This window comes from Triturus cristatus, chromosome 11 (assembly GCF_964204655.1).
Source record: "Triturus cristatus chromosome 11, aTriCri1.1, whole genome shotgun sequence".
NCBI classification, from domain to species: domain Eukaryota; kingdom Metazoa; phylum Chordata; class Amphibia; order Caudata; family Salamandridae; genus Triturus; species Triturus cristatus.
The window spans coordinates 725899628-725916446 of NC_140594.1; positions in this window are offsets into that span (position 1 = coordinate 725899628).

A 16819-nucleotide genomic window follows, 5' to 3' on the forward strand; every position below is an offset into this window, starting at 1 on the left:
TGTAATGGCATGCGTTGTAACAGATTTTGCGTTGTAATAGTTTCGTTGTAATGGTAGTGCGTTGTAAAAGTTGCGTTGTAAAGGTTGTTCCCCTATTTGGTCCACTATTTTCTACTCTATCCATGTGAAAGATCTTTGCAAAGACCAGGCCTACATAACAAGTGCCATACCAATGGTCAGGCAACCTGTAATAAGCCTTGTTCCCACAAATATAATACAATCCAGGAAAAACTGGGTCTTCTCCACCTCTAAATCCCCATCCAGATGCAATGAAGTATGTATCATGACACTCACTTGTCCCTATATATATGTAATCATACTGGGATCTTTCTCTCATGATGCATAATTTGCCTTTCTGTGGTGAATCTATAGCTATGGTTGGTCTGACATCACCTTGTGTTTCCTTGTTCCCATCTATTGCCCAAATGTTTTCCCCTTCTTTATGTCCTTCTGCATTCTTGTGTATTTTCAATCTTCTCTCCTCAACCATATCCAAGAATGTTTTCTCTTCTGATTTCAAACTGCAAGTTAAATTGTTCTTAAAAATATACTCTAAAGTTATTCCTTTAGTTTCTATAAAAATGTCTCCTAATGTATTAGCATCTTTAGCTGGATTTAATTCTTTATTCATGGGCAATCGTCCAAGAATATTATCTATGTTAGACAAATTATACTCTAAATTTCCTACTTGATAAAATATACTAGTCAAGACGCTACATGTTATTCCATAAGTTGCTGGGAGGTGATGATAAGTCACCCCTTCTGAAACAGATGCAGGTAACTGCATGCAGACGTAGCAATCCCTTACTTCCATTGTTTTAACATATTCATACAACAATTTTGAAAACACATAACTAGAGAAATCATTTATTGACCTATCTTGATGCACATGCTCTGTGCTTGCTCTAACCGGTATCACTTTTTGTGAGTTTTTCACTATATTAGTCATATTCTCAGTATGTTCTGCTAATGTATCTAAAGTTACTTTGAAAGAGATCAAAAGAGAGAGTACGCTCCAAAGAAGCATCAATAGTCCTGTACAACAGCAACATGTCTTGCACCATCTTCTCATGAAGGTACATCTACTCTTATTATCATCTATGCTAGCCATCTTGTTAGATCTAACCGTGTCTTTTGACTTAGCCTCTTCTACTCCGCCTCTTGTAGCCTTTAACAGCTAAACTTATCAAGTTGTCCAAATTTTGAAATTTTTCTTATTCAATCCCGTGTATTCCTACAAGGATCGTCTGAATTTACTCAGCTTGGTCTTTCGTCGTTTTTCACCTCTTTCTCATCATCCACATGCAGGATTTCCTGATCTTCCGCTTCTTCTCCAATGTCGGATAAGATAACTCTCAGGATTTCCCCAGTTTCTTCTTCTTTTATCAGTTTCAGCCAAGTCTCCTCTGGATTTCCTTGACTATCTGCCTCTTCTCCTTGTTCAGGCAGTGCCACGTACGTCCATTCAGGTGACTTATATTTCTGATTTGGCTTTCTTGCTCGTTTGTTTACTTCTGACACTTCTGTTTCTCCCTCTTTCTCTGGACGCTGACTAGTTACTTCTTTCACCTGTTCAGCCTCTGAGGGTTTAGCTCGTATCAATCTGTATCTCAGTTTCTTAATTTTATTTGGCCAGATATCTCCTTTGGCGTTCCTTCTTGGTTTGCCGTCTTTGCCGTTTCTTTCCTCGATCCAAGTTCTCTTTCTCAGAACTCGACCTTCTGGTATCTCTGTTTCACTGTCTTCAGATTTCGTTTCATTTGATTTTTCTTTTTCAGAAGTCTCCTTTTCCACCTCTTGGGTTGGCCCTACTTCTGTCCCTCCTCAGGTCTCCGGCACGCAATCTTCTTGCTGACTTATTGTCCCTTCACCTGTCTGGGTGTTGCAGTTCCCTACACCTCCTCAGGGATCTTCCGCAACCTGTCCCTCTCTTTCTACAATTGTCCCTTCTTCTTCTTCTTCCAATATTTTCTCAGGTGGAATTTCTTCTACTCTCTCATTTGGTGTAAATGTTACTTCTGACTGAATGTTCTTTTCTTTTCTTTTCTTCTTTCTGTGTTCACCATTGGCGTTTTGCTCATCTCCTGAATCTGAAGTATCTGAAATCTGCAATCTTTTCCTCAGAATTTCTTCTCTGGGGGTCTGAACTAGTCTTGGTTCATTCTCCCCCCTTTCAGGGTTTTCTTTTGTTTTTATGTTCTCACTGCTTGACTCATCACTTGATTCTGATTCGTCAAAGTATTCTTTTCCAATGCCGTCTGCTGGATTTGGAACTCTCAGAGTGTGACTAGCATGTATCCAGTTTTTCAGTCCTGCACACTTCACAGCAGTTGTTGTGGTCAAGATGACCTGTCTTGGCCTTCCCCACCTTGGAACCAGGCAGTTTCTTCTTCTGTGTACTTTTATCCTTACCCAGTCCCCTGGGCTCAAATCATGGGCTGGTTTCTTTTCAAGTGTGGTGGCATCCGCTCCAACCTAGTGAAACACAGAATGAACTGCGTCAGCCAGGCCTTTACAGTAATCCAAAATCATGTCATCAGTTATAGTCATCAGCTTGTTTACTGGCACAAACACATGTCTCATGGCACGTCCCATGATGATCTTGTGTGGACTCAAACCTGTGGTTCTATCTGGAGTAGACCTAATGGTCATCAAGACCAGAGGCAAGACATCAGGCCACTTCAACCCTGTGGCCAAACACATTTTTCCAATTCTATTTTTGATGGTACCATTCATTTGCTCGACCACACCAGAAGCCTCTGGTCGGTAGGCACAATGCAGTTTCTGTTGTACACCCAATGCTTCACAAATTAGTTTCATGATCTCATTGTAGAAATGTCCTCCTCTGTCTGATTCAATGGTTATTGGGAACCCGTACCTTGGGATGAATTCCCTCAACAATAGCTTGGCCACTGTGATTCCATCATTTCTTCTGGTTGGGTATGCCTCCACCCACCTAGAGAACAGACAAACTACCACCAAAACATACCTCAATTTGTTGTAAGGGGGCATTTCAATGAAATCTACTTGCATTCTAGTGAAAGGTCCTCCTTCCCGACCTATGGTACCCAGACTCACCACTGTTTTTCTTCCTGGATTGTACTGTTGACATGTCAAACATCTCTGACAGAGACTCTCTGCAATCAGCCTGAATTTTGGATTATACCAGGTCTGTTCATAGGCCCTTATCATGGCATCCCTTCCCAAATGTCCTTGGCCATGATACATCCGTGCCATGGTTGACATCATGCTATCAGGCATTACTGGTCTTCCATCTCGATAGACCCACACATGATCCTTTTCTCTGGGGGCACATCCTGCTTTTACCCACTGTCTCATTTCCTCATCCCCTGCCTCATCCTGCAATTGCCTCACTTCATCCCATGTTCCCACAACGTTAGTAAACATTATGGAGCAAAAAGACATTTCCTTTTCCTTAGACCGATTAATTGAATATTTGTTTCGGGCACAATGAGTTTGAGTTTGAGTTTAAAGCATTTATAGAGCGCATGTTCACCTGGCGGTTTCATGGCGCTGTGGTGTACAGAACCCAGAGATCAAGAAGATCAGGGGGGAGGCAGAACAAGACAGTTACAGTGGGAAGGCTTGTGCGAAGAGAAACGTTTTTAGCGCCTTTCGGAAGAGTGAGTATTGAGTAGAAGATCTGAGGTGGGCGGGTAGAGAATTCCAAAAAGCGGGGGCAAGTGTGAAAAATTTCGTGCCCCCCCACTTTTTACGCCTAAAGCGGGGAACTGCCAACAAATGTTGAGAGGATGAGCGCAGCTCCCTAACGGGGGCGTAGACTTTAATTTCCGAAGAAATGAAAGCAGGGGCTGCGCCAATCCGAGCCTGAAAAGTAATACAGCCCATCTTGAACTGAGCTCGTTCTCGGATAGGGAGCCAGTGCAAGGACTTGAGGAGAGGGGTGACATGGTGGAACTTAGCCAGATTATAAACCAGGCGGGCAGCCTGGTTTTGAACCAGCTGTAATCGCCGCAGACTGTAAGCGGCCATGCCACAATATAGTGCGTTGCCATAATCGAGGCGAGAGATAACCATCGCCAGGACTATGAGTTTTAAGGCAGAAAAAGAAAAGAAACGGGAAACTTTACAAATGGTGCGGAGTGAAAGAAAGGAAGAGGACACCACTAAACTAACCTGGGAGTGCAGAGTGAGGTGGTCGTTCAACTTAATTCCAAGAGTTTTCACAGAGGAAGATGGAGAAGGGGGGGACCCAGGGAGGGGGGCCAAAAAAGAGAAGTCCAGGGACTGGAGCAACCACCTGTCAAAACCAGCTCAGTTTTGTCTGGGTTTAACTTCAGGTGGTTGTAATTCATCCAGTCCCGGATAAAAATCATAACAGACTGGAACTTAACCATGGACTCAGGGGATGGGGACAAATTAAAAATAAGCTGAAGTGCGTCCGCATAATTGTAGACGAAGACCTCCATTTGCTGAAGGGCAAAAATAAGAGGGGCAATGTACAAGTTAAATAAAAGAGGGGAAAGGGAGGAGCCCTGAGGAACCCCACATTGTACCTTCCGGAAGTCCGCCGAAAAGTCACCCAGGCGCACTGCCTGGGTGCGGTCCCTCAAGAAGGAGGACAGCCAGACCAAGGCCGAGCCTCAAACCCCCGCCGCCCTGACACGGGACAGTAAGATGGAATAGTCAACCGTGTCGAAGGCGGCGGAGAGGTCGAGGAGGACCAGGGCCTGGGGATGGTTAGTGTCCATGCCCTCCCTGAGGTTGTCGAGGACCGATAGCACTACGGACTCCGTAGAGTGTGTGGGGTGAAAACCAGCCTGACGGGGGGTTAAAACACCGTTCTCCTCCACAAAGGTACTGAGCGCTCTGGTCACAAGGCGCTCCAATACCTTCCCCAGAAAGGGCAACAATGAAATGGGACAGTAGTTGACAAGAGCGGAGGGGTCCGCGCCAGGTTTTTTGAGGATAGGGACGATGATGGCCGATTTAAGTGGTTGAATAACAATGCCCTGGGACAGTGAACTATTGAGAAATTTGAGAGGGGGCTGCACACAAACCGAGTAGATGTACTTGAGGATGTGGGCAGGACAGAGGTCTAAAGGGGAACCTGATTTAACCATAGAAAGGAGGGAGAGGAAAGACTCTTCTGTCAAGAGGGGGAACGAATCAAGACGTGCCCCGACTGACGGACACTGGGGGTCAACAAAGGAAAGAGGGGGGGAGGGATATTGGCTTTAATGTTAGAAATTTTGTCCAGAAAATAAGTGTTGAGGGAGTCGCATAGGTCCTGGGAAGGGGAGGGTTTGAGGGTAGCTCTATCGGAGAAGGCGAGATTGTGTACAATGGAAAAAATTTCTCTAGGCTGATTTTCGGCAGCCAGGATTTTTGAGGAGAAATAAGCAGTCTTAGCAGCCAAAATTGATTTTTTGTACTGGGAAAGGAGGATGACATACTGGGTTTTAAGGTTAGGGCAGTAATCTCGCCTCCAGGCCCGCTCATCGTGGCACACAGTTAGTTTTATGGCCTTCAATTCCTCATTGAACCAACGGTTCGCGTCGTTCACACGCCTGGAGGACACCCGCCTGAGGGGAGCGACCGAATCGCAGCCTGTCAGGAGCCAGGAATTAATAGAATCAGCTTGTGCGGAGGACGACAGACCGTGTAGATCAGGACTAGATGCAGAGAGTGTGGCAGACAGAGAGGCCACATCCACCTGGTTCCAAGAGCGCGCCCAGATGTTTTTGAGAAGGGGGGGCTTGGTGACTGGACTAAGGTGAAGGGAAAAGGAAATCAAGAAGTGATCGGACCAAGTGCAGGGGGAGATGGACAAGGAGGCTATTGGACAATTAAGGGACCAAATCTGATCAAGGATGTGACCCTGAATACTGAGCCATGTCATTAGCAAACCGGTTCCCTGTAGTGATGTAATCACTACCTTGTCCATGAGCAGCACATTTCAACACAGCCAATTCTTTGGGCATTTGTATTGCCTCAAGCAATTTTCCAACCACTTCTGCATTCCTTATGGGAGTTCCACTTGAGGTCAGGAAACCTCTTTACAGCCACAGTTGGCCAAAATCGTGGACAACTCCAAAGCCATACTGGCTGTCAGTCATCACAGTCACTCTTGCATTTCTTCCAATTTTGCATGCCTTAGTTAATGCCACTATTTCTGCTACTTGAGCGGATTTAACTCCTTTCAAGGGTGATGCCTCTATAACTGCTGAAACTGTACACACTGCATAGGCTGCACTCAACACTCCTTCTTCCGTTCTCAAACAGGATCCATCCACAAAAAACACATGATCACTCTCTGGCAGTGGTAGATCTCTTATATCAGGACGAGGTTTCGTGCAATAATCAAGCACATCCAGACAATCATGATCAGCTTCCTCTCTTATCTCCACTCTCTCTGCGTCAGGCAAAAGTGTAGCTGGATTCACATTCACACATCTTTCCAGACTCACATTGTTTGCACCCAGAATGACCTTTTCATACTTAGTCAGCCGACTATGTGACATGAACTGTGTCCGACTCCTTGTTAAAAGGATCGCCACACTATGGGGTACAAACACTCTTACTGGATACCCCATCACAATTCCCTCACTCTGCTCTAGGCTTCGGCATGTAGCCGCTACCGCTTTCAGACATCCTGGCAGACCTATTGCCACTGGATCTAGCATTGATGAGAAATAGGCTATTGGCCTCCTTTGTGTTCCATGTTTCTGTATCAACACTGAAAGTGCACACCCATTTCGCTCACTACAGTATAGCTCAAACTCCTTTTCATAGTCTGGCATACCTAGTGCAGGGGCTTCACAAAGACTGTTTTTCAGCTGTTTGAATGCCGCCAATTCTTCTTTGTTCAGTTCAAGGGGGTCTTTCACCTCACTTTTTGTCAATTTCACCAATTGTTTGGCAATCAGGGAGAAATTACTTATCCACTGATGACAGTACCCAACCATTCCTAGGAACATTCTTACTTCTCTTTGGGTCATTGGAGCCCTCATTCCTCTAATGATTCGGATTCTGTCTATGGTTACTTTTCTCAGGCCTTTCTCAATATTATGACCCAAGTATGTCACTTCCTTCTTACAGTACTGCAATTTTGCTGGAGATACCTTAAGTCCTCCATCTGCCAGATGATTTAGCAAAGCTATGGTGTCTGTTTCAGAAGCCTCACGTGTCTTTGACGCCACTAGTAGGTCGTCAATATACTGGACCAAAACTGAATTCTCAGGCATGGTAAGGCTTTCCAGAGATTTCTTTAACAGCTGATTGAAAATGGAAGGGCTCTCTGTGTACCCCTGTGGGATTCGTCACCATGCCAAAATACGGTTTCCAAACCTAAATGCAAAAAGTGGCTGGCTGTCATTATGCAACGGTATGGAAAAGAAAGCATGACACAAATCAATTACTGTGTACCATTCTGCATCATGTGGGATCTGATATAAAATCACTGAGGGATTTGGAACAATTGGACAACAGGAAACAACAATCTTGTTAACCTTTCTCAAATCTTGCACAATCCTGAATTTCCCACTTGGCTTTTTCAGTCCCATGATAGGCGAATTACATAGACTGCTCATTATTTCCCTCAACACTCCTTGCTGAATCATCTTCTCAATTAAAGGGGTTACCCCGGCTATTATTTCTGGGGTTAGTCTGTATTGTGGAATGTTGGGGTAAACAGCTCCTCTTTTACAGCGATTCTCACTGGGTCTACATTTCTCATCAGGCCTACATCTTCCCCAGTGAAGTCCCAGACCGCTGCTTTCACTGTCTGTTTCAATTCTGGGGGCAATTCATCTGGATTGAATACTGCATAGGTTCCAGCAACCTCACACTCTCGATTAGCTATGGTCATTTTATACAGGACATCCTCGTCTGGTGTTTCAAAAGCTATTCCGTCTGTTGTACAGAATATGGTGCAATTCATTTTGCACAACAAATCCCTCCCTAATAGATTCACAGGACTGGTGTCACACACCACGAATCTATGCATGTCTGAGAATTTCCCTATTCTGACCTTTACAGGATCAGTAAGGTACGTTTTAATCTGGGTGTTTGACACACCAACTACTTGGATTGTTTCATCCGAAAGAGGAAGATTTTTCACATCTGCTGATCTTACAGTAGATCGTGTAGCTCCAGTGTCTACTAAGAAAGTAATGTTTTCATCATTAACTTTCCCATCTACAAATGGTCCTGTCTGATCTATCTCTAGAGATGCGCCAAGTACGCACTCAGCTTCCTCTTTTCGGCACCGTCAATAGATTTCTTCTGGCTCACTTTCATCATTGTGCATCCAATATTGTGACACAGCGCTCGCGCGTTGCGGTTTGTTTACCTGTTCTTCATTGTAGAATCCCGTTTCTTTGCTATACCTCTGTGTACTTCGGCTCTGTGGTAAGGGCGGTTTTGGCACCTGATTCTGTAGACCGACAGCCTTCTGCTGTTGCGGCGATGGGCCACTCCCCTCACACTGCACCTGTGGATTTAATGACGGATTTTCATCATTAGCAAGAGGTGGATTTTTACACTCGGATTTCCAATACCCTAACCTGCCACAGTTGTGACAAGGAAACTTCTTCTTGGCTTCCTCAATGTTACCCTTTCCCTTTCCTGGACCAAACTTTGATTTTATGCCTGGATTATTGGCTTGTTCTATTAGCTGAGCTTCCTGCCTCTCTGCAACTTTTACTTGAGCCCACATTGCCTTCTCTTTTAGTTTCCGCTGTTTTGCCTCAATTTCATCACTAAAGTATTTAGCATGTCTCAGGATCTCATCTATTTTCTTGCTCTGCCAGTCCACGGTGTGCTGCTTGATCATGTCCCCAATCTCAGGACGCAGACCATACACAAATCTGTACACAAAATGACTCAGGTCCTTTTCTCCCAGGCTGTCATCCCCACTAAACTGTTTGAACGCCAGAATTAGCCGCTCATAGTATGCGTGGACTGACTCTTTCGCTTCTTGATGTGTTCGATCTATTTTAACCCAATCTGTTTCTTTTGGGGGCACTTTATTCTTCAAGAAGGCCATGACCTGCTCATACTTCTTCATGACCTCTGGGTCTGGGGCTCCTGTTATGGGATCCCTCGGTTATTCTTTGGTGGGCCAATCTATGACTATCTTACATTCTGCCCACAAATCTTCTGGCACTATTATATCAAACAGACTATTTAAATCAATCCACAGCACTTTGGATAATTTTACAAATCTGTCTACCTGTCTGTACCACTCGACCGGCTTTTCCCGTAATCGAGGGAAGTCATTGGTAAATGACAAAATATCCTGTCTGGTCCATGGGACATGCACATATCCTCCTCCTGGAATCTCTCTCATAGGTAACTACATTACCACCTTTACTTTTTCTCTCACAGGAAACGCTGAGAATGTTCTGTCTGAGATGTCATCTCACTTCCTATACCACCTGCTCTTCCATTTATCCACATCTCCCCATTTCCTTAATACTGTAATTATGTCCTTAATCTGCCCTATTCGTCCTGCAGCGTTCAGATTCTCAATATCTTTTTCTGTAAAATCCACTCTGTATGGTTTCTGTAAAGCCTTTACCTTGTCCATGTCAATTCCCATTTCACTCGCTATTTCTGCTAGCCTGTCATGTCAATTCTTTGCTCTCCAAGTGACACTTTTACAGAGGAGCAGCAGTTCCTCATCTTAGTAGTTTTTCAGCTTTTCTGTGGGAATTGTCCCTACTATCAATTCTTCTAACACCATCCTTAACTTTGCAACATCAATGGTATGTGATTCTTTTTCTTTATCCTGCAAACCTTTTAGCCATTCATTCAAATCTTCAGTAGTTATGCTTACTGATTTTTCTGCATTTCCTGGTTCTGTCAGTCTCTGTGGTTCTAACATTGATCCCTCTACCCTTCGGTTTCTCTCAACAGTATCAGAACAATAAATGGATTCTTTGACACAGGTAATTCACTTTTACCCATAGCATGTCCCCAGGAATTTTCTTTTGTTTTCATCAGGGGCTGTTCTGCCTGTTTTTGGTTCACATACGGAACGGTTAGTCCCTGCTCACTGTTTTTCTGCTTCTCAAAAATAGGCATAACAGGACCTATGGTCACAGGGACTGTAACTGCTTCTAGATTTTTCGTTAGTTCCCTTATTTTCTCAGTCAATTCTAAGGTGGTTTCCGCTAGTTCTCTAGAATTTTCGTTCTCAACCCTAGTCCCCTTATTTTTAAGTGAATTTCTTCGTTTTACTTCTGGGGTCATAACTTCTGTTTTAATGATTCTTAGAGTCTCCCTTACTGGTGTTCCTGTGGTTGGCGTTTCTGGTTCCTGTCTGTATGGAGGTGGGCTTTTGTAAAACATATCATCTACAACATCATCGTCAGTATCACTAGCCCCATACCTCCGGGTTTCTACATGATTTCTCTTTTCTAGGCATTTTCTTCCTCCACTTTCTCCTTCCGTTCTAAGAGGAAATAATCCTTCTGTCATACTGGCATCTCGCCACCTCCTCATTCTATCGCTATGAGTTTCTCGATCATTTGGCCGCCCGAACATGTACCGGTACCTAGATCCTTTCTCTGCTTTTCTCGCTCATGCATCTCATCTTCCCACTCTGTCAATGCCTCGAACTGTGTAGGCCTGGGTCGCGGATCTAAGCTCATCATCCTCTCCCGTAAGTTCCTTAATATGGCCAAATTAAAAGACCCATCCTCTGGAAACGCTAGAACTCCGTCTTCCTTTGTATACTTTGCCCAATTGTCTAACCAGATACAGGTATGGTACCCATATTTCGCAACCATGAAGGATGCGGGGGTCTTTGCCGGAGGGAGTAACTGTCCTTCCCTAGTCACAATTTTCTTGTCTTTTACAAATACATTTTTCAATTTACTGAACACAGACTTTTTCTTTCTCTCCAGTGAATGATAATACATTTTCCTGTCTTTTGTGAACTCTTTAGTCTTTTCTACCACTGTACGATCTCTAATCCAATAGTAGCGCGACTCTTACTCATGCACCAATCCTGGCGCGTCTACGTCACTGTCACAACTTCCAATCCATGCGCGACTCACACTAACGCACCAATCCTGGAGCGTCTACGTCGTTGTCACAACTTCCAATCCCTGCGCGACTCACACTAACGCACCAATCCTGGAGCGTCTACGTCGTTGTCACAACTTCCAATCCCTGCGCGACTCACACTAACGTACCAATCCTGGAGCGTCTACGTCACTAACTAGCTGTCCAATCCCAGCGCGGTCCTTCTGACATCTACAGTCGCTGCAGCGGCTTCTGCTCCGGACTCCTGTCCTCAGTCTACCCCTCCTTTACAAAACTACTCGGTAGACTTTGTTTCAAATTTACAATACTGGTTAGTTACAACGTACAAACATCTCCATTGTCTGCGCCGCTAACCACAGAATAGCAAAAGACCTTTCCCACGAGAATCCTGTTTTCTCCCAAGAGCAGCGCTTACCTCTGTCCTACTACAGAATTATTACGTTCGTTGGCAAAGTAGCGCATTCCCTCTACTTCACCCTTCTACCACGCATTAATTAACTGTTCTCTCCGGAATTAAAACACATAGTTGGAAACGTAATGCTCCTGAGAAGTAACACCAGAGTTCCGCAATTAATTCAAATGCTATTTCATTCACGCACTTTCACACAAAGAAGTACTGTTCATTCACACAGAATCCTGCTTTCCCGAGAACAGCGTACAGTCTGTCCTACTACAGAATTATAACATTCGCTAACAAAGCAGCGCTTACCTCTACTCTGTCCTTCTAACAAGCTCAGAGAACACCTGCTACCTTTTCAGTAAAAAGCGTTATCGGCATACCTATTGGTTTCCTGGTACTTTAGACTGAAATTTCACAAATAACTCTTCGCTATCATATACACTTCTTTCAAACCGAAATTATCTCTAATGGCGACACACAGCGATGTCACCAAATCGAACCCAGACAATGCGACGCGCAATTTCAATTTTTACGCGTTTCCCCGTGTACCTACGGGCAACCACAATCCCATCTTTCCCGAGAACAGCGCTTACCTCTGTCCTACTACGGAATTGTCACCGACTTCTTACATCCCAGAAGCCGTACAGACTACAAAGAACTCAATACGACTTCAACATATAGTGTTAATACATATATCAATAGATAATCAATAAGCTATATATACATGCCAAAATCATCAACTAAACAATAAAAACCCATCTCTAGCTACCCAGAATACTGGTAACTATATATATATATATACAACTCATCAAACCTAGACAATAAAAACCATCATCCTGCTACCAAGAAAACTGGTGCAGTTCAGAACACAAAACCTCCTCCTGCTTCCACGGACGGAACGATTTCACAGTCACACACACATTCATACATCATACGCTGGTGGGGCCCATAACTCCAACATTCATTCTCATCAATCTATCCGTGCCTACAGAGGAGATTGGGTTTTCAATTTCCCTTCCGAACTACAGCTTTATTTCCCTTGGATGGAGGAGACCACATCTATTTATTTATCCTAACAATTCCTCCATCCGGAGGCCAATTGGATCATTTAGTTGACTAGTGATTTGATGATAAACACTTCAATTCTTATGCTAATAAAATATACATTTCAAGAAATAACCACCCAACACAGTTTTTCAAACAATCAATTTCTTTATCTAATTAAATTGCAGGTCAAAATCCTAACAAATGCAATTGAATCTTGTGTCATAGTTACCTATTCTGGCTATTTGTCGTTCTCTAAGTCAGAATCGGGTCCTCAAAAAATCATCAAAGAGTCTAGCGTCCCGTCCTCTGCTGTCAGCGTCGTGAATAGCATCGATCAGGGTGCGTCTCAAGATCGTTGGGTGGTAACCTAATTTTCCCTCTCTGGACTACTAATATTTTTACTGAAATTTACATGTAATAGAAACATTTCATAATTTCTAGGCTTTTCATTGGCTGAATTCAGCCCCGTCCCAAGATTTTAAGCAACAATTTACAAATTCACATACGGATGATGTATTAAACTAGGCGTATGGGAAAATCGTTCCCAGGTCAGGAAAGTATCAGTCTATTGTGGAAAAGGTGGCTTTTGGTTCCCAGATGGCAACATTTCTTCCATTTTCAGGGACATTGGCATCTCACCTGGTTCAGGGGTTCAAGGAGAGGTTGCTACGTAGTCAGTGCAGACGCCTTCCTCTGCTGTCAATTGCATGAAGTCATGTACTTTAGTGTGGATTCAGTTGGCGGCCATCTTTTAGCAGGCCGAAATAGTCAACTTAAGGTAAAGAAACACAAAACGTGATTAATACATGGAAATGAATAAAACAATGTTATTCCCTTGCTAATACCCTTACGTGTATGTATTTATCTAGCCATATGCGACAATTAAAGCCGTTAATGCTGGTTTATTTAAGCGCAAATCACATAAACGTTGCTTAAGCTAAACATATAAATTTAATATGCGTACAATCTTAGTTCACTTATTATTTTAGCCATGCAAATGCATTCCCACGTATGTTCACTTGATTAATAAAGTTGGTTAGTTCATCACAGCACACTGTTTAATCATTACAATTTATCGTTTAGTCTTTTTAATATAAACATATATAAATGGATTGGGTATACCAAAATTTTTATTTTACCCGCTCCAGCAGTGTCACGTGTGACTTTTATATAGAAGTTAATATTGACAGAAGTTATTATAATTTTAGAATATTGACAAGTTACCAGTCAATGACATTTTGAGTAAAACGCATATTTTCCATATTTATGGGGAAATTAATAACACTTTGCATATTTAGCACACCACTTCTTGAAACAAACATTAAAAACGACAAAGGTTTTTCCTTTTGTATAGCATCAAGATTTTTCCAAGGTTTATTATCAAACAACTCATGTAAAACATGGACAGCAGCTATGTCACATACAGTAACAAAACCAATAGGAACAGCTCAGGCAGCAGCAATGCAAGCCTTAATTGACCATTAGCATCAATGCTTTCCTGTACTCAAAATAAGTTAGCAATCTGACAAGGATATTGGCAGAACAAGAAGAATGCTTGGGTGCAAAGGAAATAATTGAAGGAGCAGAAAAGGGATTTTTAATACAACTACAAGGTGTACATATCGTTAGAAAAATCTCTACTTGAAAACTGTACATTTATTGACGGCTCCTCTGAAACATTGTATATAGTCTTTGATCCCTCACCTGCAGCTTTCTAGCCCTTCAGCCACTAGGTCTGTCATACTGCTCCTCAATGTGGAAGCCAAAAGCAAATGTTGTGTCCAGTTCTGCAATACCATGCTGCATGTTTGAGTCCCAGTGAGAAGTATTGTCTACTGTTCCTAATACTTCATGCAGAGTATTGCTGTAGACTTTGCTGTCCACTGTCAGGACTTGAAATATGGATCTGACTGGACTAAAGATATAGTCTACGCTATGTAAAACCCACAGCCAGCTCCACTGCATTATCGTATGTTGGACTTGGCCCTTTTTGCAGGGTCATCCCTAAACTTTTTGCCTTCCTCCTGTATTTTTCCTGACCTGTTGTTGGCTGTTTTATGACTCTGGGCACCTTACCACTGCTGACCAGTGCTAAGGTGCATATGCTCTCCCTATGGTAAAATGTTGACATTGATTGGTTTCCATGTTTGGCTTATTTGGTTTACTATCAGCCCCTAGTAAAGTGCACCAGGAGTGCCAGGGCTTGTAAATACAAATGCTGCTGGTGGGCTTGCAGCACTGGTTGTGCCACCCACAGAAGCGGCCTAGTAAAATGTGTCTAGGGTCTGCCACTGCAGAACCTGCGCGCAGTCTGGTACTGTCGCGCTGATTGCGCAAGTGCACCTACTTGCCAGTCCCCAAACCTTCACTTAACTACATATTAGCCACCCCTCTGGTATGCCCAAGGGCAGGGTGCATTGTAGGTATAAGGTAGGACATGCCCTGATGTGTGTGGCATGTCCTAATAGTGAATTACAGCCATTTTCGTTGTTCACTATTGAAGGCTACCTGCTCTCCATAGGCCAGAATGGGCTGCTGGAATTACTACACGCTGTAATCCCAGTGGACTCAGAGAGCATGGTAGAAAGTCAAGTTTAGTATGCCTGAACTCAGAATAATAAAATACTTCTTTTAGTAAAGTTTATTTTAATATCCTGTGTTTGTAAATACTACTTTTAGAAAGTTAGTATTTACTGACCTGGCCATTTCAGTCCGCCTCTGCTGTGTGTGTGTGTTCTGCCTAGTAACAGGGAAGAGCAGGGCTGGGGAATTCCAGGAGACAGGCTGGCTGCCAGGTGGTGGGTAGAGAGATTACACCAGGATGGGTGGGAGGAGTACACCTTTGACTCTGAATAGACCTGTGCTCTGCCACCACAATGCCGGCTCCGCCCCCTGTGGAGCGGCTGATGTCTCTGCCCTGCTGCTGAAAGGAAAGAGCAGAGTCACCACAACAAAGTGCTCCAAAACTGGACTAAGCCCGGCCCAGGCCCCCTGGCGACAAAGAACAAAATAATTGTGCTATAAAAGAAGGAGCCCTGCTCCTAAGAAATCAGATCCTGTTTGCGCCAAGAAGAAACTCTGCCTGAAGGAGAAGGACCTGGAAAAGCTGCATGGAGGAGTACTGTCTCTATGCCTGAGAGACTGGCGTGCGGTGGGTGCCTGACTGCTGGAAGGAGAGCAAAAGACTAAAGGAAAAGACTTTTGAATCAACTTGTGCTTTGAACAATCTCAAGAAGTGTACCGAAGGCGCTACGAAGCGCACAGACACCCAAAGAAGCATTTTGAAAGTAGAACACTGCCATTTTAAGAACTGTGGGCTGCCCAAAAGCATTGAAAGTAACTGGAACCTTATTTAAGTGAAGAACTGTATTTTAACAAGCCTGCGTAAAGAAATCTTATATATAAAGAACTTTATTTTGATATAAATACAGCCTTGTGTCTTTGTGTGGTGGGGTGGTGATTATTGTGTGGGACAACTTGAACGCTTAACCTAATACCCTCTGGAAATCTAGCCTGACTGCTCGCGCCACGTTACCTAGAGGGTGAGCAGGGGTTATTTTTAAAGAGGTAATCCTACGCCCTGACTTAGAGGAAAGGGTCCCTGCTTGTCGCAAGTGCATACCTGCACCAACCAGAGACCCCGGATTCTAACATTGGTGGCAGCGGTGTGGATTTACGGATTTGCGTTCTTGGTGTCTGCGCAGTGATTACTAGCCATTGCACATTGAGGACAGTCCAGTAGCTTGAGCCACAGAACTTTAAAATTTTAACTTCGCTTTCCAAGAAAGAAGATCCCTTGTGTTTGGAGTCATGCCTGGCCCAAACAGCATTGAGAAAACGACCTCTGAAATCTCTGAAGTAGGAGAGATGGAATGGGATGAGTCAAAACTGGATAGCTACAAGAAAACTGAACTCAAGCACTTCTACAGGAAGCTAAAGGTTCCACATGCAGGATGCAAGAACAAATCAGATCTCTACAAGGAGCTGAAAGCCTGGATTGAATCAAGGGGTGTAACTAAGGAAGTTACACCATTGAAACCAGCGGAAAGCGTTCGCAGTTTTGGCAGAGGCCTGTCGCCAGAGGAGCTGGCAGACAGACAGGCCGCCAGGGATCATGAGATAACATTGGCAAAGCTGGAATTAGAAAGCCAATTGGAGCTAGAAAGCAAGAAGCTGGCGCTGGAAGAAAAGAAAATGCAAATGGAGCATGACTTAAAAATGAGGAAACTTGATATGGAGCTCGAGAGGCTTGAGGCCATGAGTGTCTCAGCCCAGCAGCAAGAAAGGTGCGTAGCTCAGAGATTGAGCTTTTCTGAGTGGGAGGAGGAATCCAGC